This window comes from Aquarana catesbeiana, linkage group LG02 (assembly GCF_042186555.1).
Source record: "Aquarana catesbeiana isolate 2022-GZ linkage group LG02, ASM4218655v1, whole genome shotgun sequence".
Lineage (NCBI taxonomy): Eukaryota > Metazoa > Chordata > Amphibia > Anura > Ranidae > Aquarana > Aquarana catesbeiana.
The window spans coordinates 427,264,510-427,287,087 of NC_133325.1; the positions used below are offsets into that span (position 1 = coordinate 427,264,510).

Below are 22,578 nucleotides of genomic sequence, written 5' to 3' on the forward strand. Positions count from 1 at the left end.
CATATGCATCAAAATCAGCAAAGAATAACAGGACAGGAAGATCTGTATCAGGATGGGATGACTTGAAACAAGCAGCAATCACATATGCAAAAATTGTGGAAATAATTTGTAAAACTTCACACAATGGCATGCAATGGGCATGCAATACAGCTAAACAACACTGTTTTTTTTTTTCAGGCTGTAGCAGTATCTGACGAGCCACCTATAGGCTAGGGGCATATTTTTTTAATGAAGTCTCCAGCCTGCATGGGACCAGGAAACCCTGTGATTGGTTTTCAATTGTCTGTGGGGTGTCACCAACAGTGTAAAGTGCCAGTGGTGACAGGGAAAATGGACTTAGGCACAAAAACACTGATTTTGGCAAAACAGCCTTTACTTTTTGCCATGAAGAATGCTTAGGTGAAAAGGGCTTAAACCTATCTTTAATAAAACCTTTACATGTTACTTTGCAATGTATATTTATATGCATATATTTATGTACAGTATATATCTGTGTATTTGAATGTAATTTAATGTCTTTTTTTCACAGAAAGAAAATAAAAAGGTAAAAAAGAACGACAATAAAAATTTATAGTACTCAAGAATGTATTTGTATTTTTGTGTATTTTATGTAAAAAGTCAAATTACAATCAATTAATAAATAAAAAAGGAAAAATAAAACACAAATACATATGTGTACTGTAGTATTTTTCATTTCTTTTTGGTGAAAAAAACTTATTGAAAATTGTAAAACACACAAAAAATATGTGTGGGGTAATGTGCATAGGCAATCATTGATGTGTGTTTTGCATACAATGGTGCTCAACGCAAAGTTCATTGCAATGTTTATTGATGCGTGTCACAAATGTGTCAATCAAGCCTATAAAGGGTACTTCCATAAAACATTTTAAAGCCCTATGACCACTAAAAAAAATCCTTACTTTTAGTTTCCCCAATTACTCCAATGCCTTTAGCTGCAAATTTTCAGTAAAAGTTTGGCCATTTTCATTTATTATTACCTATCACCACTCCTGATGCAGTGTCTTCTTTATTATAGATGTTATCACCATTCTACAGAAGGGAACCTGGGGCCTAATTCAGTTTGTTAATTCACTTTTTTTTTTCTTTAATGAGCAAAAGAATGGCAGTCCTTGTTCCTGTATTATGCTTAACAAAATGGTTGCCAAGAACAAATATCTTTTTTACTATAGGATCTCTTTGACTACCTGTAGTGTTTATCAATAAGATATATCTTCTGGGGACTACCACCTTGGCTAAGTGATCTGAATAGCATGACTCACAAGAGTGACTGAACTGAACAGCATATCATTTGGCAGGTAAAACAATTAACATTGTTATTTCAACTGTGCATTTGCCTGGTGTTCTGCTTTACGTAGCATCAGCAGCAATGGATGAGTTAACTGGTTCAACAAAGAATGGCGGATTGTATATTCTTATTGATAAAAACCACAAGTTCCCTGCATAATTCTGAGCCTGTCATTAAAATCAATTGTGAAATATGATAAAAAAAATGAAAATTTTAACCTTCATTGAATATCAGAATGGCAGCTTTCTTCTGCGATAACATGTAAATCACTCTTTGTTGGTATACAGAATATCTTCATTAGATTCAGAAATGAGAGACAAATGCTAACGCTTTGAGAATCCTATTATACCTCACACAGCAATAACATATTTCCACCATATATTTCCATTCAATACACATTTAAATATTAATTTGATATTTGCTGTGACTTTTCCCTGACTTTCACAGTAACTGTTATAGGAGTTTGGTGTTTTTATCGGTTGTGCATGTAGATTGAAAGACTGTGACCTCCTATGTCAGCAGTGCACATTTATTCTTTAAAATAATACCTGAGGCCACCACAACCCTAGCCTATAAAGCTAAAACTAGATAGGAAATGGACATTGGAGCGATAGAAGACGAGGATTGGGAGGAAATCTTAGAGGATGTAAAAACGGTATCCCCTAAGCTATGAGACCGCTTAACACAACTATATATTATACACAGGACGTATTTAACGCTCCAGAGAATTGCCCGTTTTTGGCCTACCCGTAACCAAGGGTGCCTGTTATGTGTCAAGACGCCCAGATCTTTCTATCATTTACCCTGGACCTGCCTGGTTATCCAAACATTCTGGACTCAAGTGATCTGCTTTCTCCGTGATCAAATGGGCTCACCAATCACTCTAGAGCCAAAACTATGCTTACTCTGACTATTGCCAGACCCAGTATATAGACAAGTCCCTTGCCACCTTTTTGCATGAAACATTATGCCTGGCCAGGAAAAACGTAGCTTGGACATGGATGAAGGCCCTGCCCCCTATACTTCAGAGCTGGAAAAAGAAGATTGATGACACCCTTCCATACAAAAAACTGCTTTATACACAAAGAGGCTGTCCTCTCAAATATGACAAAGTATAGATGGTTGGCAGATGGGGAAACGTGTACTTTACCTGACATCCTCCTTTATGTTTCACAGTGACAGACTACATAGCCCGCGGTCTCTCTCCTTGGTGTTTTTTTGTGTTAAATATACCTGGTATATGGGACTTTATGAGTCTACTATGTCAAACAACCAAGAACGCCGTGCTTTTGTATGTACTTTATTTTGTATCAGTTTATTAATACTTCATGTATGTACCATGCATATATTTCTCAATAAAGTTGTTTTTTTCCAATTAAAAAAAAAATAACACCTGAGGAGCTTCAATCATCAGAGTGCAATGATGGGAAGCAAAGTGCAGAAACCCATATCAATCAGGCAATCCATTCCTCACCAGTAAAGAAAAGGCCCCAGTACTTTGCACATTATCATTGCTCAATGCACGATATGTCCAAACCAGCCCTTATATTGCATTTATAAAATATGTATGATTTAAAAGTGCATTTAGTAATGTTGTAGTAGTAAGCACATCATGCACAGTTTTTTGTTATATTAGTTTTTAAGCTAACAGCTCAGGGCTGTTGGTTGTGATCGCCGAGTTCTTTCACCAAGTACATGTGTTAATTCTGCAGCTCACCTGTTTCCCTGCATTACAAATCATTTCCAACACTGTAATGCACCCTGACATTTAACCCTCTGCTTGCCTAAACATCTAACAAATAACCCAAACCCTTAAATAAAGCCTTAATTCCTAAAGTGTCTGCTTTTTCAAAAAAAAAACAAAAATGTAAAGGTATACCATACACCCCCTCTGCTATACTTATCTGCAGGGATGCTCAGTTGTCAGTGCCTATGCTGACGGTCCAGCGGTCTGGAATTTTAAGTCCCCGCTCGTCTCCTTCTTCTCTGTGCAGCCCTTCAGGAACAGATCAGAGTGATTCTGATTGGTCAGTGTCTATGCAGTGAATTGCTCTGGTCCACTCCAGAATCACTGCACAGAGAAGAGGGAGAAGTGAAGATTTCAGATCCCTGGACTGCTAAACCTGCTGCATGGGCACTGACAGCTCAGCATTCCTGGAGGTAAGTACAGCAAAGGCTGGGAAGGTGGGAGAGTGTACAGTGTTAGTTCACCTTTTCAGAATAAAACTAAAAGGTGAACTAACACTTTAAAGATTAAAAAAGGATCCTGCTCCTTTAAAGCATGTTATATGACACAGTGCTTGTCCTGTGTCATTTGGCCAGCTGTAACACCTAAAAAACCTGCCTGATCCTGACAGTTTCTCCCCACACCTCTGTAAACTGACCACGTTGTATCATGGCTGCTGAGACCAGACACAGTAGTCAGTTTACATGCCTCTGTCATCAGCAGCCTGCTATCTGCTCTCCTCTCTGCTCCTGTGTCCTCCTCCCCTCCTCCCTCCTCCCCTCTCTATCTGTGTGTGAGTCAACAACCCCCCCCCCCCCCCCCCCCCGCTGCTCTCATAACACTGATAAAAGTGATAAAGATGGACCCGCGCCGTGGAGAAAAATAAAAATGTAAATAAATTATAGAATAAATACAAAGTGTACATATATGTGTGCATTTACACACGCACTGTATACACCATCAGCACTGCCTCCTGTTGCAGTATCCCCCTCTGTGAATGATTTATAAATATAAATGCTGTAAATTCCTAATTCAAGAGCCGAGATTGCGAGCGCATGTCCAGCCAGCTCTCTCCTCTTCTCCTCCTCCCCTTCAGACTGACATCAGCAGAGGAATCTCAGCCCCGCCTGCTGCATCTCTCAGAGGAGAAAAGGAGAAAGCTGGCTGGTCATGTGATCGCAATCTCGGCAGTGAAATTAGGTATTTGCACCATTTATTTCTATAAATCACACACAGAGGAGGATACTACAATAAGAGGCAGCGCTGATGGTGTATACAGGTTGGAGTGGCTTAACAAGCACTTTAAGTATACTTTTCAAATATTTATTTTCACCCTCCTTTCTAGTTTAACTATCGAAACTGACCCTGTCCCAGCTGCATACTTACTGAGTTCTTGCAAGCATGGCCCACTGCAAAGTTACTTCATGCCAGCCTGGATCTTCATCCCACTGTTCACATGTGTACAGTAGATTTCCAAAGACTTCTATAGGGCTTTTTCCCAAGGCAACCAAACAGGGACAGTAACACCAAAGTCTTTGGGTAGCTAAGATGCATGCCTAGACCACAGGCTGGCAGGAGGCAGACAGACAATATACATGGACCAAGTAAGTTTTTTCAGCTCTGGATCACCTCAACCAGTGCCAGCCATTCACCCTCCCCAATCATGCCCCCCAGCAGGTACTTTATGTTTTATTTTCAAATACTTGTACCTGTGCCACCTGCTTTCAGGCTGGATATGTGATGCCAACGGTGTTAATTTTGGCAGCAAATTTCAAATTAGTTTTAGTCTTAGGACTAAAAAGCCATTTTAGTTTTAGTCCCATTTTAGTCTTCTGCAATTGTTTTAGTTTTAGTCGTATTTAGTCGACTAAATATCCAGGCTGAGGAGGCCTGTAATGCTGCACAGTGTTCTGTAGTGTGGTCTGAGGAGGCCTGTAATGCTGCACGGTACTCTGGACGGTGATCTGCGGAGGCCTGTAAAGCTGCAGAGTGCTCCGGACAGTGTTCTGAGGAGGCCTTTAATTCTGCATAGTGCTTTGGAATGTGGTCTGAGGAGGCCTATAATGCTGCATAGTGCTCTGGACGGTGGTCTGAGGAAGTCTGTAATGCTGCACAGTGCTCTGGACGGTGGTCTGAGGAGGCCTGTATTGTTGCACAGTGCTCTGGACGGTGGTCTCAGGCTGGTCTGAGGGTTGGCCTGTAATGCACAGTGCCCTGGATGCCGGTGGTCTGAGGAGGCCTGAAATGCTGCACAGTGCTCTGGATGGTGGTCTGAAGAAGCCTGTAATGCTGCACAGTGCTCTGGACAGTGGTGTGAGGAGGCCTGTAATGCTGCAGGGTGCTCTGGATGGTGGTCTCAGGCAGATCTGAGGGATGGCCTGTAATGCACAGTGCCCTGGATGCCAGTGGTCTGAGGAGGCCTGTTGTAATGCTGCATAGTGCTGGATGGTGGCCTCAGTTCTGAGGGATGGTCTGTAATGCACAGTGCCCTGGATGCCACTGCCAGTGGTCAGAGGAGGCCTGTAATTCTGCACAGTGCTGGATGGTGGTCTGTGGGATGGTCTGTAATCCACAGTGCCCTGGATGCCACCGCCAGTGGTCAGAGGAGGCCTGTAATGTACAGTTGCACACACAGTGCTCAGTCTGGATGGACGGTGGTCTGAGGGGAGACTTCAGGTTTGCTGTGTTGTAATTGTAATACACAACTGTACACACTCACAGTCTGTTCTGCTTTGGGGGCCTGTTGACACGGGCGTCTCGTGAGTCAGGAGTCGGGAGGCCTCAGCCTGGCTGGCCTGTAATGCACAGTGCTGCTCTCTCACTCTCAGGTCTCTGGCAGTCGTCTCGTCACGGTGCACTTGCTTACTGGGAGCGGATTACGGAAGCAGGCGGAGCTCCGTGAGAAACCAAAAGTTAGTTCATGAGAGTAAACGTCCCTGGCTCACTTATTCGTCCCGTTTTCGTTCGTTAACAAAAATGGATTTGATTTTCATCATAGTTTTCATCAGTGGAAAAAAATGTGCTGCACTTTTCGTTTCGCTTTTGTCACTGTAAAAATTACGAAATCTTTGACAAAAACATTTTCTTTGACGAAATTACCACTGGACGCAAAGGGTCCTCTTCAGATCTCCAGAAGTGGGTGGTCCTCTGACCTGATGATATTAGCGCCAGTTCCTGCCTCATTTCATTGTGAGTACAGAGGTAATGATGACTTCCCCTTGGGTTGGCAGATCCATGATGCCCTACACTCACAGTATGTTCTCAGTTTTCCGGCATCAATTAGCCCAAAAGACAAAGGACACCCAGTGCTGGAAAGGAATTACTGTGATGGAGAGAACTTGAGAAGTAGTAAGTATTGAAGCAAGGGCTGATTTTTTATTTTAAAACCTCTTGGTAGATTCTTTTTTTTTTTAAAGCCCAGAGTTAGGCATGACCTTGACATGACCGTAATATTACTCACACACAATGCAATTTTACAAAAAATGTCATCCACATTCATCAAGGTTTTTAATTGAACAAACAGTAAAATGGACCAAAGAAACCTCTCGCAAACAGGTGTGAATCCTTTCATGGTTGGTGGAAACTGTTGTTGGTATGTTGCATTAATCAAGTTGGTAATTTTTAGGAGATGGTGGAAAGTGGGTTCATTTTACTAAAAATGGTTACATGCATGGTCAGCCTTAGTTCAATAGCACGCAAAAATGACAAACTGCCTCCACAATGCACATTGGCATCAGGCTCATCTTTTTTTTTTAGACCTAAAGTATACAAAAAAACTACCTGGTGATCCCACCACATCCTCGAACATGACCCCATATTCTGTGTATAATAAAATATTTACAAAAATGTGAGGGGTGTACTCACTTTTGTAAGATACTGTAATGCCGCGTACACACGATTGGAAATTCCGCCAGCAAAACTCCAATGAGAGCTTTTTGTCGGAAAATGCGACCGTTTGTATGCTCCATCGGTCTTTTGCTGGTGGAATTCCAGCCAGCAAAAGATTGAGAGCAGGTTCTCTATTTTTCAGTCGGGAAAAGTTCCTATCCAAAAATGCAATCGTCTGTACAAATTCTGACACGCAAAATTCCTACGCATGCTCGGAAACAATTCGACGTATGCTCGGAAGCATTGAACTTCATTTTCTCGGCTCGTCGTAGTGTTGTACGTCACCACGTTCTTGAAGGTCGAAAGTTCAGAGAACTTTTGTGTGACCGTGTGTATGCAAAGCAAGCTTGAGCGGAATTCCAAGTTTTTTCCGCCGGAAAATCCGCTCGTGTGTATGGGGCATAAGTCTCCTGTTCCACCAATCACTTGTTAACAATAACATACCAATATTTTCATCTACTGTGAGAGCATCAAATGCTCATAGAAGTTTGGTTAACATTATTCAGCAATTTGCAGTCACATTAGTGATATTGTACTCATTCACATATGCACAAAGCCAACTCATTCCTATCTTAGTGCTATATTAAAACTTTACACAAACATACTAATGCATGTCACGATTTAACATTGAAATGAGGAAAAGCCATCTTTTAAATTAAAAGGTGAACCTTTACTTTTTAGTGTGTTAGGAAAAAATTTACTTATCTTTTGTACTAAAGAGACAGTTATACCATTGTATATCTAGCACTGTGCTATTTATGTCAAACTAGTATTAGGAAATTTTTGTTGATTTTTTTCCGGAATATTTATTTTCTTTTTTCTTAAGTTAAACCTATAAAATAAAAATGTGCTCAGAAAATCCTGCATAACATGCTAAAACAGACTACAAATGTGAAATGTTACTTGACACAATACTGACTTATTAAGAAAAAAATTACAGTTCTGTGATGGACTCTTCATAATTTAGAAAAATCAAACACACACAATCACTGGAGAATCCCACTTCAATAGAGTAGCAACTTCATTATGTTTTGTTTTTTTTTTTTCAGAGGGGAGCAATCAAGTATTGCAATAAAATCTCCCCATTGTGATCTCAAAGACGCTAGCTGGTCTATATTCCACCTACCGAAAACTGGAACAAAAGGTTTCAGTGGAATTGACCTTTAATGCAGGTAGGAAATGGCAAAATGAATGTGTTCAGTCTTATGACTGTAGTGCATGTGAGCACCAAAAGCAAATCAGGGGAGCAAATAAACAATTTAAAAACTGAAAAACAATGCGTTTTGGGACAGGGACTTTAGCACAGTAAAAATGCATTCAGTACTAACATTTTCATTGGTAGGTCAGGTAAACTCAAGTTTAACGGCTAAGGTTAGTATTGGGGGCTAGGTGCAGAGTTAGGTTAAAATCTTAGGTTAGGTTACAATTTATTAGAATTTAACATGCCTCTTTGGCAAATGCCCCCCTCAATCCCGAGCCACGCTGCCTGCTTCCATAGACACAGACAGCGAGGCTTGGCCCCGACCACCACTCCATTCTCACAGGATTTGATTAACAGCAGCAGGAGCCAATGGCTCCCACTGTTGCCTCTCTGTCCTGTGAGGAGAGAGGAGAAAAGAGCCGCTGCTCTCATGCACATCACTGGATCGAGATCAGGCTCAGGAAAGTATAAGAGGGCTGGGGGGACCCTAATAACAGAAGGGTTTTCACCTTAACCACTTCAGCCTCGGAAGGATTTACCCCCTTAATGACCAGGCCATTTTTTGTTATACGGCACATGCGTTACTTTAAGTGACAATTGCACGGTCCTGTGACGTTGTACCCAAACAAAATTGACGTCCTTTTTTTCCCCACAAATAGAGCTTTCTTTTGGTGGTATTTGATCAACTCTGAGGTTTTTATTTTGTGCACCATAAACAAAAAAATACCTACAATTTTGAAAACAAAACAATATTTTTTACTTTCTGCGATAATACATATCCAAAAAATAAATATATAAAAAAAATGTATTCATCAGTTTAGGTCAATATGTATTCTTCTACATATTTTTGGTAAAAACAACCCAATAAGCGTGTATAGATTGGTTTTCGCAAAAGTTATAGCGTCTACAAAATAGGAGATAGATTTATGGCATTTTTATTGTTTATTTGTTTTTTTACGGAGAACGGAGATCTGCCTTGTTTACTTCAGCAGATCCCCGTTCTGTCTCTGCGGGGATCGATCCGCTGATTGGCTCCCCCCGCTAGCCAAATGGAGTGTGCGCAAGCGGCCGGTGGCTCGCACGCGCCCACAAATGCTAGTGTCCGAATCACCGTACCAGTGTTTACCGATTTGTGCAGCCAAGCCACCTTGCTCAGTACAACTGCGGCGGGTGGTTGGCAAGTAGTTAATGTAAAGATGGTATTAAGGTAAAATCCTTTTACCTTCAGAACCACTTAAAAGCCGGGTTCACACTATAAAGCGCTGCGGATTGCACAGGAGCGCTGTGCGTCCCTGTTCCCCGTTTCAGGGCCGAATCGGGGCCGATTCTATGCCTGAATTCGGCCCTGAAACAGAGCCAAAGACGCACAGCGTTTTTGTGCAGTGCGCTCCGCAGCCGCCCCGGAGATATGTGAACTGGCTACATAGGGATCCAGTCACATTCTCCTGCTATGTGAATTAGATGCAGGGAAACGCACATCTAATTTGCATAGGTGTAAACCCGGGCTAAGGATTTTAGCTCTATTTTTTTTTTAAGAATAATTTTCCTGTAGCCTTTAGATAGTTCCTACAACCTCCATTCAGCTCAGGCCTATCACTGCTGTATAATAAATCCGATCCTTCAGCCAAAATTATTGAAAAAAGCCTTTTTTTTACAGTTCCTGCTGTATTTAAGCCAGGCAATAGTGTAACAGTAAACAAATCAAATGCCTGTGAGAATCTCTCCTAAGCATGCAATTGAACAGATTGGTATTTTTCCCATATCGCCCTTAAAGTGGTTGTAAAACTTTGCATATACCCAGTGAAATGGCTAGCCTTAGGTGATACACAGAGATTAAATACATGCTCCTACATAAGTTGTACCTGTATATCTGCAGTCACCTCTTCTCCATAGCTTCTTAAAGCACACATTTTACACAGCATATCTGAGCTCCAGTAGGTATTGGGAAAGAATTTGGTGTCACATACTATACAGCTCAGAGAGGAGAGCTGAGGATAATTTAAGACCTGGGTGGATAGCATGCACAACTGTGGCTGTCAATTACAGGCTGGATACTAAAGTTCCCTTCCCTCCATCCACCTTAATCTCTTGGAGTCGACACAGTCTGTCAGAATTGACTCATGCAGCTAGCAGAGAAATCAGGCAGCAGACAGAAATCATACTGGGTGCCTTGGACTAAGATGTGTTTTGTTCAATTGTCGTGTCAGAAGTTGGTTTACAACCACTTTAAAGTCACCTTGAAAGGTGGTCCCTCTGCCGACTGTATTTTTTTTTCTTCTGCATTGGTAAATCCCCCCCCCCCCCCCCATGATAGTGTTCATCTCCCTATAGCTTTTGTGACAATCCATTGCATTTTAGCCTTAAACATTGCAGAATTGATTTTCAAGATTCATTACCCACTCCCCCATTGCGTTCAGGTTTAGGTTCACAATCTTTGGCCTACACAATGTTTTTGATGAACTCCTCACTACACATTCATTCATTCCTGCTCTCGAATGACTGTTTCAATTTAACGCCACCATGCCCAGAAGCATATATTTACATTCACTGCTCTTCCCTGCCTCTCTATTTAGCCATCAAAAGATAAGAGAGGACGCTCTATGTAAGTTCAGTTCTCAAGTCAAAGCTTGCTAAATTATACTAAAACTGTCTTGACATTATCATCCCAGATAGGAAGGATAACTTGTCACACATTTGTGGCAGTGTTTAATTGTAAGTCTGTTAAAGGATCACTAAAGATATATATATATATTTTTTAAATAACAAACATGTTATACTTACCTCCACTGTGCATCTCGTTTTGCACAGAGTGGCCCCGAACCTGGTCTTCTGGGGTCCCCTCGGCGGCTGTCTCAGGCTCCCCTCACAAGGACTCAACACCTTCATGCGAGCTCCCTCGCATGGTGTTGAGTGCATGCGGGCACGCTCCTGTGATACAGCCGGCGGCCATAGCCGCTCACTGTATCACTTCACCCCACCCCCCAGCGCGACACATCATTGGATGTGATTGACAGCAGCGCAAGCCAATGGCTGCGCTGCTTTCAATCCATCCACTGTAACCAATCCACGGCCAGGCTGAGCGGCGAAGAGGATGTCGGGGGCAGGCGTGGGACTTTCGAGGGGTCAGGTAAGTAAAACAGGGGGGGCTGGGGGGGCCGGTATTGTCGGATGTTTTTTAACCTTTTAAACTTTTACCTTTAAACTTTTACCTTTACAACCCCTTTAACTTGCTGCACATTTCCACTGACAAGTTGTGCACTTGCAAAGCACTTGAAATACAAATTCTAGTTGACACTTTTCCAATTTGTAGCAAATTTGCATAGTAAGTCTCTAGCAAGAGCAAAGTTACAGTGGTGAGTCTACAGCAAGAGCTCTGCAAGTCTACAGCATGAAAATTCAACCACAGTGACCCCTGTGGGTAACTGAACCAGAACTTGCAGCAGACTTGCAGAATGTTTGCAAAGAAAGTTGATCTGGAGTCATACAATGTGGACTTGCTGCAATTGTGCAACAAGCTTGTGAAGCCTGCCAAGTCTAGCAATAGCAATTTTCAAACTTGCAACACAATTGCTTGCTATCTGGGATATGGCAACACTGAGCCAAGAGTGCCAATAGGGAAGACAGGTAAGTCTCATCTGCATCGCATAGTAGCCCATTATGTGTCACTTACCTGACACAGGAGCCTGCGATGTCACCACTGTCCCCTCTGCTACGGAGCGTCCATCTTCTTTCCAGGTATCGTGGCTCCGGCGCTGTGATTGGCCGGAGCCGCAATGACATCACTCCAGCGCATGCGCAAGGGAGCTGCCACTAGCGGCATATCGCCGTTAGCAGCGGCATGCTCAGTGTGCCTGCGCGTCGCTGTCTACGGTGCCTGTCTTTTTGCAAATATCTTCTAAACCGTGTAGGTTTAGGAGATATTTCTTGGACCTACAGGTAAGCCTTAACCTAGGCTTACCTGTAGGTCAAAGTGGTCTGTAAGGGTTTACAACCACTTTAAGCCCTGTGCAAGTAGTAAATTAATAGGTGACAAGAGAGTTACTATTATTTTCCGTTACTCACAAAACTGAGAATAGTCGTGAATGAATGACTTTAAAAACTGGGTGAACCAGTTAATTGTGGAGCTGCTGTTTATATATAATTGTACAGTCTGTAGAGAATAATACAATTCATGAAACGTGATCTCTTTTGATGCCTTCATTATTCTCTGGCAATTAGCCATGGAAATATTAAGGCAAATCAAAAAATGAAAGAATTGGTAATTCTCCTCAAACGGCACTAATTCTTGTAGTCATGCCAAAATGTTTTAATTTCATTCACCTGCACCAGCAATATGCTACAACTCATTAACTTGTGAGCAAGTGAGTCATTAAATATAAAACTTTGTCAAAAAGAAACGCTAAACATACCATGAACAGAACACAAGGCGATGCTCATCAAAGTCAAGATACCTAAAAATAAGTTCTGTTTTTTTTTTTTTTAAAAGTTCTATCTCACCAAGACCTAACCAGATTTTGCGTTTTAAAATGGCTCTGAAATATTGCAGCTAAAAAGCTGTCTCTGGCTTCCCCCCATATATTTTATTGAGGAAATTATGAAGTTTACATGAAAAACAAGATGCTGGTCAATTACATTCATTACTGATTGCCAACCACTGTGTTTGTTTTGCAGCTTCTACACTGATCACAAACCTACTCTGAGTAAAAGAAGCATGGGTCAACAAAATACAGGTGACCTGTTTATATATGTCATGGTGAGCACATCCAAAATGTACTACAGGAGGCCAGAAAGGGGTCGGAGAGACACACCAAAATGTCTTTTATTCCAGAAGCTTGTATTTTTGTTTTCCAAGCTGCACCTTATGAAGTAAAAATATTTACTGTACTGTGGGACATTTTCTTAGTTTTTTTTTTTTTTTTTTGGAAATGAGCAATGTTAACTGAATGCTTATAATGTTTATAGCACAAACAATAGAGAAGGAGATCAATGTCCACTTGGTGCATACAGCAAGCCAGCTAGCACAATGGAGCTGCCCACTTAAATCCTTGAAATAACCTTGATGACCCTTACTGCATCCCAGCTTCCAGGAGAAAAAGGAGAGGTGAATAAGGTCAATGCACTGCACTCACAAACCAATACATTATTCTACAAAGTGAGATTCCTTTTGTTTTAAAATGGGATTTGCAGGCAAAAATAACCAATTGTTGGCCATTTTACCTCAAACACCCAACACAAAAGAATTTCCAAAAGCTAAACAGATGCTTTCTTCAGGAGCCTTGTTCAAAAGGGCTGGGAACCTTTGCCCTCATCTATTTTGCCTCTGTGAGTCTCCATTCTCTGAGGAAAACATTGGGCAGTTGGAAGTGTGTGGTCTTCTGGGATAATTCTAAACACATCCTTACTCTTTGTGTGTGTTCTTCAATGGTACACACTCCTTCAGCTGAGTCCCAACACGCAACATTAATTGGCCCTTCCACTGCCTTTCTTTTTTCTTTTTTTTTTTGCTGCTTTTCAGGCATTTATTCATGTATTTTCCTCTCCAATTATTATTTATCCTGTCAAAATAATAATGATTTTTACGTGTTGTTCTTGGAGAAAATTAATCACTTAAGTAAGAAAGGCAAAATGCATTTCAGCAATAATGTGAAAGAAATACTACACATGTATGAGACTACCTGTATTATGAGTTCAAAAGTTACACTTTCCAACCAGTATCTGTGAAGCTCACTGTCAAGACCAGTGTGAAAACCAAGAAAAGGATTCATTTTCCTTTATGTTAGAAGGGACCACCATAGCATGTAATTAGTAAGATTCTAAAAGGAAATTCAGAATATCGCAACTAGTAGGAGAATAAAAACCATAGAAAATATACACAAATGTTGAGAAACATCAACCCACAGAGTGACATAGACGAGCAGACTACATGGACTTTAACATAGTTACATATATACATATAGTTACATATTAGGTGAGGTTGAAAAAAGACACACGTCCATCAAGTCCAACCTATGTGTGTGATTATGTGTCAGTATTACCTTACATATCCCTGTATGTTGCGGTCATTCAGGTGATTATCTAATAGTTTCTTGAAGCTATCAATGCTCCCCGCTGAGACCACCGCCTGTGGAAGGGAATTCCACATCCTTACCGCTCTTACAGTAAAGAACCCTCTACGTAGTTTAAGGTTAAACCTCTTTTCTTCTAATTGTAATGAGTGGCCCCGAGAACATATAAAACAACATCACAATGCATAACAGCACAGACACTGACTAACTCAGAATGTCTCAAGTTATATGTTGCTTTTCATCTTTGAAATTATTACTAAAAGTTGGTCAGAAAAAGTATAAACATGACACACGTTTATATGCAGTGTGTATGATATGTGATGAGCATGTATGTTTCATGTGAACAAGGGAGTTTCTACTTTTGTTTGATGATTTTATTCACAGTAATTTTTATGCTCATAAACACTCACACACACATAACTATCCTTTAAAGTGGATCTTGTATTATGATTATGTCAAATTAAATTGCAGTCTAACCCTTCTCTGTTCTCTATGTGAGATTGTGATAGTCACTACCATGTGATCTGGTGAAAAGTCATTTGCACTTCTTACCAATTTTTATTGGCAGCAAATGGAAGTTTTAGGCTTCAGTTAAACTAGTCTACATTTACAGTGGCTGCAAGAAAACGTGGCAAAATTGCAGCACATTTTTTACACGGTTTTGTTGCGATTTTGCTGAGTTTTGCGTTTCCCGTCTTGAACGAGATTCCCCTGTGTTCAGGAGAGGGAGGTTGAAGCCCACCTAAAGGCGGCAGCTCCTAAACTCTGCTAAAAGTACATTTATTCATCGGCCTTTAAAGAGTTGAGTTTAGGAGCTTTGGCACCAAAATGGAAAAGCTCCTAAACTCAAGTTTAGGAGCTGCCAGTATAGGCAAGTGTACATGAAGCCTTAAGCTGAACTCCAGGATAAGTATTGTCTAAATACTGTCCAAGAGTTATGTGTAGTCTTACTTGAATCTGGATGTGCTTTTTGTATTTCTTCCAGATCTGTGAAGTATTCCAGAGTGAAACTTTTCCCCTGTGTAGGAGTTTCCAGAAGTAAAGACCAGTCACTGCTGCTCCCTCTTCTTGTACAGGGTGACTGGTCTTGTATCCACCCCCATCTGTAGTTTTCTACAGGCAGCCTGTAGTGGGTGGACCTTCTGGGTCCCTCCCACAGCTCTACTCTCTCCAGTGATGATTTCACCACCAACTTTACAAGGTAATAACTGAGTTTGCAAAGGCATTTGGTGCACACAGTGCAGATTTATATCCTTTGTGGCTATTAATGAATATATTTCAATTAAAGTTTTTGTGCCTGGTGTTCAGTTTAAAAAAAACAAAAAAACTTTACCGAACTAAAAAAAAAATGCACCCATTCTTTCAAATGCCCAGTCCTCTTCTTCCTAGAAAAAAATATTTTTGGTTTACTTCTTCTGTCTGAACTGTGACGGGATCTATAGTAAATCAGTGATATTTTAATTTTAATTTATCAATAGTAACCACTGAAGTCACATTGTATATAATGTAAAACAATAATAATGAATAATGAAACAATGAAACAATAGTTTCTCTTGAATAGTTGTAAGCAATTATATTTGACAGTATAGGATAACACTAGATTACTCCCCAAAAGTTAAACAGCACTTAAATCAAGCAGCTAAATACCCCATTTAAATTTTGAAAAGATATGCAATACTGGTAATCCAATACTGTGATCCAGGCACCCCTGCTATAAAATGCAGCCACATCTTGAACCCCCCCTCACAGACTACACTGCATGTGCTTCAACTTGTGACCGGACACTAAAGAAGTAATGGCACGAAAATGAGGTAATTCCTATGCTCTTTCCTTCTGTAAGCAAGTTCTCTCTATGTAACAGAGCCACAAATGGCTGTGACCACTAGGGAATTACACTAGGCTGACATAAAGCTAGATTCAGGCATTATTACTAGTTCAAGTTAGCATAAATGGAATGATTATTATTAAAAAAAACCTCTGAGTACTTGCTCAGCCCAATATAGCTACAGGCAGGGCTTTTTTCTGGGGGAACTTGGTGGAACTCAGTTCCACCACCTCTGGCTCAGACCCTTTGGTGCCTGCTCACCACAATTACTTGTAAACACAGAAGTCTGGTTTCTGTGTTTACAAGTGAGAGCTCTGCATTCTCTATGTAATGCAATCCTGGTGTTTAATGCCCCTTTAAGACCCTTCTACTGTTTTCGTGAAATTTGACTGAACACACCCACTATTTGATGTGGTTTGGAGGGTGTGTGTAGGGGAGGGGTTTTGTGGGGCCGTGGTTAAGTTCCAGCACCTATTGTTTGAGAAAAAAAGCCCTGGCTACAAATAAGGTGCAACATTATAATATAAATGAATGACTACGCCTTCAAATTATGTAATACAAATGCAGACAAAAAGGCTTGTAAGGTCCCATTACTAAACTTAATTTTCTTAAAGTATACAATTTATTACTATTCACTTATTGGATTTGAGTACTAAAGGCAAATAGACTGTTTGCTATGCAAGGGAATCATCCTCAGAGCTTAGTGAATAAGATGACGCTTTGATGACTTCCATCATCCAAAACGTTCAAGCAAAAATGCATATTTTTTAAAGTTTTCTATGCACATATTTGAGTATTCTTTGAAATTTTTCTCATACCATTAAGCTCTGGGGAAAATTCCCTTGCAAAGTGAACAACCTTAATTGCCTTTAGTAAATCAACTTATTTATCTCCCAATCACATAGGTAGCCCATGAAATCTAGGGATGGGCGAACACCCCCCAGCAGAACTCCCAAACAGGGGAAACATTCTAACCAGAATGGTGAACCCCATTTAAGTTTATGGGTGGCGAACAGGAAAAATCAAAAGTGCCCATTTTGAAGACTTATTTGCAAGTAATTGGCCATAAAAGGGGTATGGTTGTCCGGGTACTACTCTGGGGGGACATGTGTCAATAATATATTATTTTTTAAAACAATCCTTTTTTTCAGGAGCAGTGATTTTAATTAAGCTTAAAGTGCAACAGTAAAAATGAAAAATTTATTTAAATATAGTGCATGGGGGGTCCCCTTAATGTGCCTGTAAAGTGATGCATCTGTAACATGCATAAAATATGCTGCAGCAAAAATGACATTTCTAAATAAAAAAAAACGTCAAATCCCATTTAAAATGACTCACCCGCTATTAAAAAATAAAGAAAAAAACAGTGTTAGCCCCCCCCCTCCCAAGTCCATACCAGGCCCTTCTGGTCTGGTATGAATTTGAAGGTGAACCCCACGCCAAAATTTAGTAAAAAATGGCGTGGGGTTCCCCCCCAAAATCCATACCAGACCCTTATCCGAGCATGCAGCTCGTTAGGGCAGGAAATGGGGGGAATGAGCGAGCACCCCCCCTTCCTGAACCATGCCAGGGCACATGCCCTCAACATGGAGGAGTAGGTTCTTTGGGGCAGGGGGGGCTCTGCCCCCCCACCCCAAATCACCTTGTCTCCATATTGATGGGGACAAGGGCCTCAACCCCACAACCGTGCCCGGAGGTTGTGGGGGTCTGCGGGCGGGGGGCTTATTGGAATCTGGAAGCCCCCTTTAACAAGTGGGCCCCCAGATCCCCATGTATATAGTACCCCTACCCATTCACTAAAAAAGTGGCAAAAAATAATAAACACAAGAGACAAGTTTTTGACAATTCCTTAATAAAAAATGAAAAATACATCCCTCGATGTAAATCCACTGTCAATCACGCAGCCCTCCAACCCGAAAAAACAAAACAAAAACACTCCCGCCTCTTGGGATGGCCTCCCGCAACACCCTGCTCTGCGCATTGACAATTCTCATATAGGTAAGGGGCGGGGCCACCTGGCCACGTCACCTGGTGACCCTGCCCCTTTCTGATGTCACAGACTGGTGCATGCTGGGCATGTGATGTCACAAGGGGGAGGGGTTACTGGGTGACGTGGCAAGTTGGCCCCATATAAAAAATGCCAAAGCGCAGGGCAGGCAGTCGGCAGAAGGCCTCCCAGGAGGCGTGAGTGTTTCAGATTTTTTTGATTCTTCGGGTCGGTGGGCAGCATGATTGACAATTAATTTACATCAAGGGATACTATTTTTTTATTTTTTAATAAAGGATTTGTCAAAAACTTGTCTCTTGTGTTTATTACTTTTTGACACTTTTTTGGTGAATGGGTAAGGGTACCATGTACCCGATATCCATTCACATGGGGGGGTGGGATCTGGGGGCCCTGTTGTTAAAGGGGACTTCCAGATTGCGATAAGCCTTCACACGTAACCACTGTGCCCACCCGCCATGTTGAGGGCATGTGGCCTGGTATGGTTCAGGAGGAGGGGCACTCGCTTGCACCCCCCCTTTCCTGACCTACTGTGCTGCATGCTCGGATAAGGGTCCGGTATGGATATTTTTTTCATTTTGGCATGGGATTCCCCTCCATATCCATACCAGACCCCAAAGGCCTGGTATGGACTGGGGGGGGGACCCCATGCTTTTTTCTTTATTTTTTACCACCACTTTTTTTATTGTTCAGCTGTCAGCGGGGAAACCCATTGACAGCTAATGACTCATCGGTTGATAAAGGCGCCGCGGCCGGCTACCCGGCCCTGCACCTTAACAACCAGCTTACACTGTGCCCTGATTGGGCAAAGCTTTGCCCAATCAGGGTACAGAATGCACTGTGCAGCGCACAGTGCATTGCAGGGTGTTCATCGGGGGGAACAGGCAAACGTTCAGCCCAAACCCATGCTCGGGTCGAACCGTTCGTCCATCCCTAATGAAATTCGATACATTACCACAATATTCTAAACAGCAACCAACTTGTTTGATTTTTTGGGATTTTGCTTTGGTTGAATACACCTTATTAATGTCTTTTTTTTACTATAAAGTCTTTACTTCAGTCATTTATCATCACAGTGTATAAATATAAATGAATATTCAAAAAAATTGTCATCTGTACAACACCAATAAAAAAATCTTCCAAACATATGACAATAAAGTAAATGTCCACCTTCACACCAAAGGTAGCACCAGATTTCTGATATACAAATTATAAAATCCTTCTAGATCATAAACTTCCACATGCAATATTCCACACTATGTTCCACATACAATGAGCACACCAACATGAATCACAAGTGTTGTAGCTATCCAGAGAATCTAATCTTGGCTAAAGTGCTGAAGTGTTATACACAAGCCTATAACAAGTTGCAATTGACAATCCAAAAAATTGGCATATGTGTGATAAATGACAAACTGCCAAGCACTGCTTCCCTCTAGTCCTTATGGCAAATTAGAAATAGCAATCACATGTCTCAGTGGTATACAGTACCAGCTAGCAGGGGTTCCTGCTTCTTCAGTATATAATTGAACTAATTCCCTCTAGTCTACATGGTACATCACTAATATACAAACCAAGTTCAGTGGCTTCTAGTACCAATTGGAAGGGACCAGACATGTGCTGCACGGTGCAATTGTAATCATATGCATGTGCAAATTGTGCAAGCTGCTTTCAAATTATTATCTGGAAAGTCAGACACAATAGTTACCATTCTTTAAGATGCATCAATGCATATTTTACGGCTCTGCATGCATAACATATAGAAACTGTCTCACCAAGACATCTATCCTTGTCCCATCAGTCTTTATTTATAATAAAGGCGAGCACTGGCATGCAGTAGTAATCCTCTGCCCCAAAGGGGTGCAAAAGTGTTGGAATACATTGTTGTCTGCATTTATCTTAATAATATATTTAGTGATGCTTTTAAGGAATAAAGTTGGACGAACGGTTCTGGCCAAGCAAAATTTTGGCCCGAACATTGCTGTTCGCCTGTTCAGCGAACAACCGCATTTGCGAGGCGATTGGTGGGATGTTCGCCCACCAAGCACCACACAATGCACTGCACGCTGCACAGTGCAATCGAAGCCCTGATTGGGCAAAGCTTTGCCCAATCAGAGCACAGTGAATAGCTGTTGGGGCGGGGGCCGGGAAGCTGGCCGTGGCGTCCTCAACAATGGATGAGTCATCAGCTGTCAAATGGCTTCCCCGCTGACAGCTGAATGAAAAAAAAACCTTTGGGTCTGGTATGGATTTTAAGGGGAAACCCATGCCAAAATTATAATAAAAACGCTGTTGGCCCCCTCAAAAGCCATACCAGATCCTTATCCAAGCATGCAGCCCAGCAGTCCAGGAAAGAGGGGGATGATCAAGCACCCCCTCCAAACCATACCAGGCCACATGCCCTTAAATACACCGTACAGATGCACCACTTTACAGGTAGACCCCCCCAAACACTTAATTTAAAGGAATTTTTCATTTTTATTGTTTCACGCTAAGCAATATTTAAAATCACTGCTACTTTAAAATAATCGTTTAAAAAAAATTGATATATGTTCCCCAGGGCAGTGCCCGGGCCCCTATACCCTTCTTATGGCCAATGACTTGCATATAAGCCTTCAAAATGGGGCCTATTGAAGTTCGGGTCCCATAGACTTCAATGAGGTTCAGTGTTCGGGTGTGAACTTTTTGCGATGTGTGGCTGTTCTGGTGCGAACAGAACCAGGCGGTGTTTGGGCCATCTCTATTAAGGAATACATAGTTGGATGGAAATATTTTTTCAATATCTGACTGGCTTTCAGCATTAACTCCAGAAAAGGCTTTCCATATACAGAGTTAAAATTATGTATTTTATTTTTTAAATAACAAACAAGCTTATACTTACCTGCGCTGTGGAATTGCACAGAGCAGCCCCAAACCCCCTCTTCTTCCCTCCGATGCTCCCCCTCTCTGGTAAACAACCCCATAGAAAGCTGCTTTCTTTGGGGGCACTTGTGCAAGCTCTCTCATGAACTCTGCTGTCTGTGTCTATTGACACAGACAGCAGGACTGGGCCCTGCCCCCTGCTCTGTTATCACTGGTTTTGATTGACAATTCAGCAAAGCCAGTTAGACCAGGAAGTGAGAGAAGAAATAGAGCTGTACTCTACCCTTCTTGATGGCATTAGTGAACAGTTATAAGCTTATAGGGGCGGCACAGTTTCCATCAGTATTTAAAAAAAAACAAAGTTAATTGTGTTATATACGCATTCTGTATTTAGCCTTCTGTACAGAACTAGCAATAAAGACAGTATATAAATATGCTTAATCTAGCTCAGGCAAAGTACATTATTTTTTTGTGCTTTACAGGCCAAAAGATGCTTTCTGCTTTCATTGTGCTGCTGGTATTTCCTGTAGTTTTCTGTTCTATTTTTCAGTTTTCTGTAGTCTTCTATTCTATAAGAAAAGAAAAATATTACTATGTTACAATATTACAACATTTTTTAGGAATGTTGGTTTATGTAATGAATAAGAAACAGTAAAGCAATGTGGTGATAGTCCCAAGTTACGTGTATGAACAGAAGGGCTGCATTCACATTTGTGCAGAAAAATGCATGGAAAATGCAGGCAGCGCTCGTGTGGCCATTGATTCTTAATGGAGCCTCAAATGCAGCCAACTCAAGCATGTTTTTGCACATGGCAAAAAACACTACAAGCGCGCCAAAACATGCAGTAAAAAAACAAAAAATCTCTATGCCCGAAAAGGTGCAGGAGCTTCTTTGGCATGTTTGTTAAAAAACATGCAAAAACTGCAAAAAAGCACATAACACTAGATGATAATAGAGGCCTAAGACATCTTAAGAGTTCCATGATAAGGCAGTCAAAGTAGGTCTCCCAAAAGTCACTCCCTTAAATGTGTCCCCTCAGGCTTACAGGGTGCTACGCTGTCAACACTGGGTGCTAAGATGCACTGATCCAGATACAGGCTGGTAGAAAAGTCCCTTACCAATCCAAATAGCTTCTAGGGGTTACAGGTCCAACCTAAGTAACCTTAGACTAAGTGGTACAAACAGGACCGCTGCTAAGGGGGTAGCACCTGCCCTCCTGTACAGGGCCCAAGCCCCATGAATATGACAGCAGGGCCCAGAGCAATTTTTTATAGGTTTTCAAAAAATAATACAAGATGTATAAAGACAAGAAAACAATAACATGAAAAAGTAGAAATCCAGACTAGGTTCTATCTGCTGTCCTGACATCACATCTGACCTATAAAGTTAGTAGTAGTACAGCCCATAAACAAGAACAAAACAATCGTAGATACAATATATTGTATATATACAATATACAATATATTGTACATTTGCTATACATTAAAAAATTTGCTCTCCTCTAGTTTGTCTACAATTAGATTCTTTCCCAACAACATTAGTCATATCATGGTGGAGCAAACCACACAGATAAGTATGCATCTACATATAATGCTTCTATGCTTATGCTAACTGGGCATAGTGTGTAGTCCCCTGACCTCGGCAGGAGATCAGACCCCTGAGGAATCATCCAGAAAAGAGCAAAATAAAGGAAAAGAGG

At 41.3% G+C, this 22,578-nt stretch overlaps 1 long non-coding RNA gene across 1 annotated transcript in view; it reads right to left on the reverse strand.

Annotated features, from left to right (window-relative positions):
* Window positions 1-21,326: 21,326 nt before the first annotated feature.
* LOC141129949 (uncharacterized) overlaps window positions 21,327-22,578 on the reverse strand; it is a 49,655-nt gene continuing 48,403 nt past the window's right edge. The window contains exon 3 of the long non-coding RNA XR_012241919.1: window positions 21,327-21,447. This is a non-coding gene — a long non-coding RNA (uncharacterized lncRNA). The remainder of the gene's footprint in view (window positions 21,448-22,578) is intronic.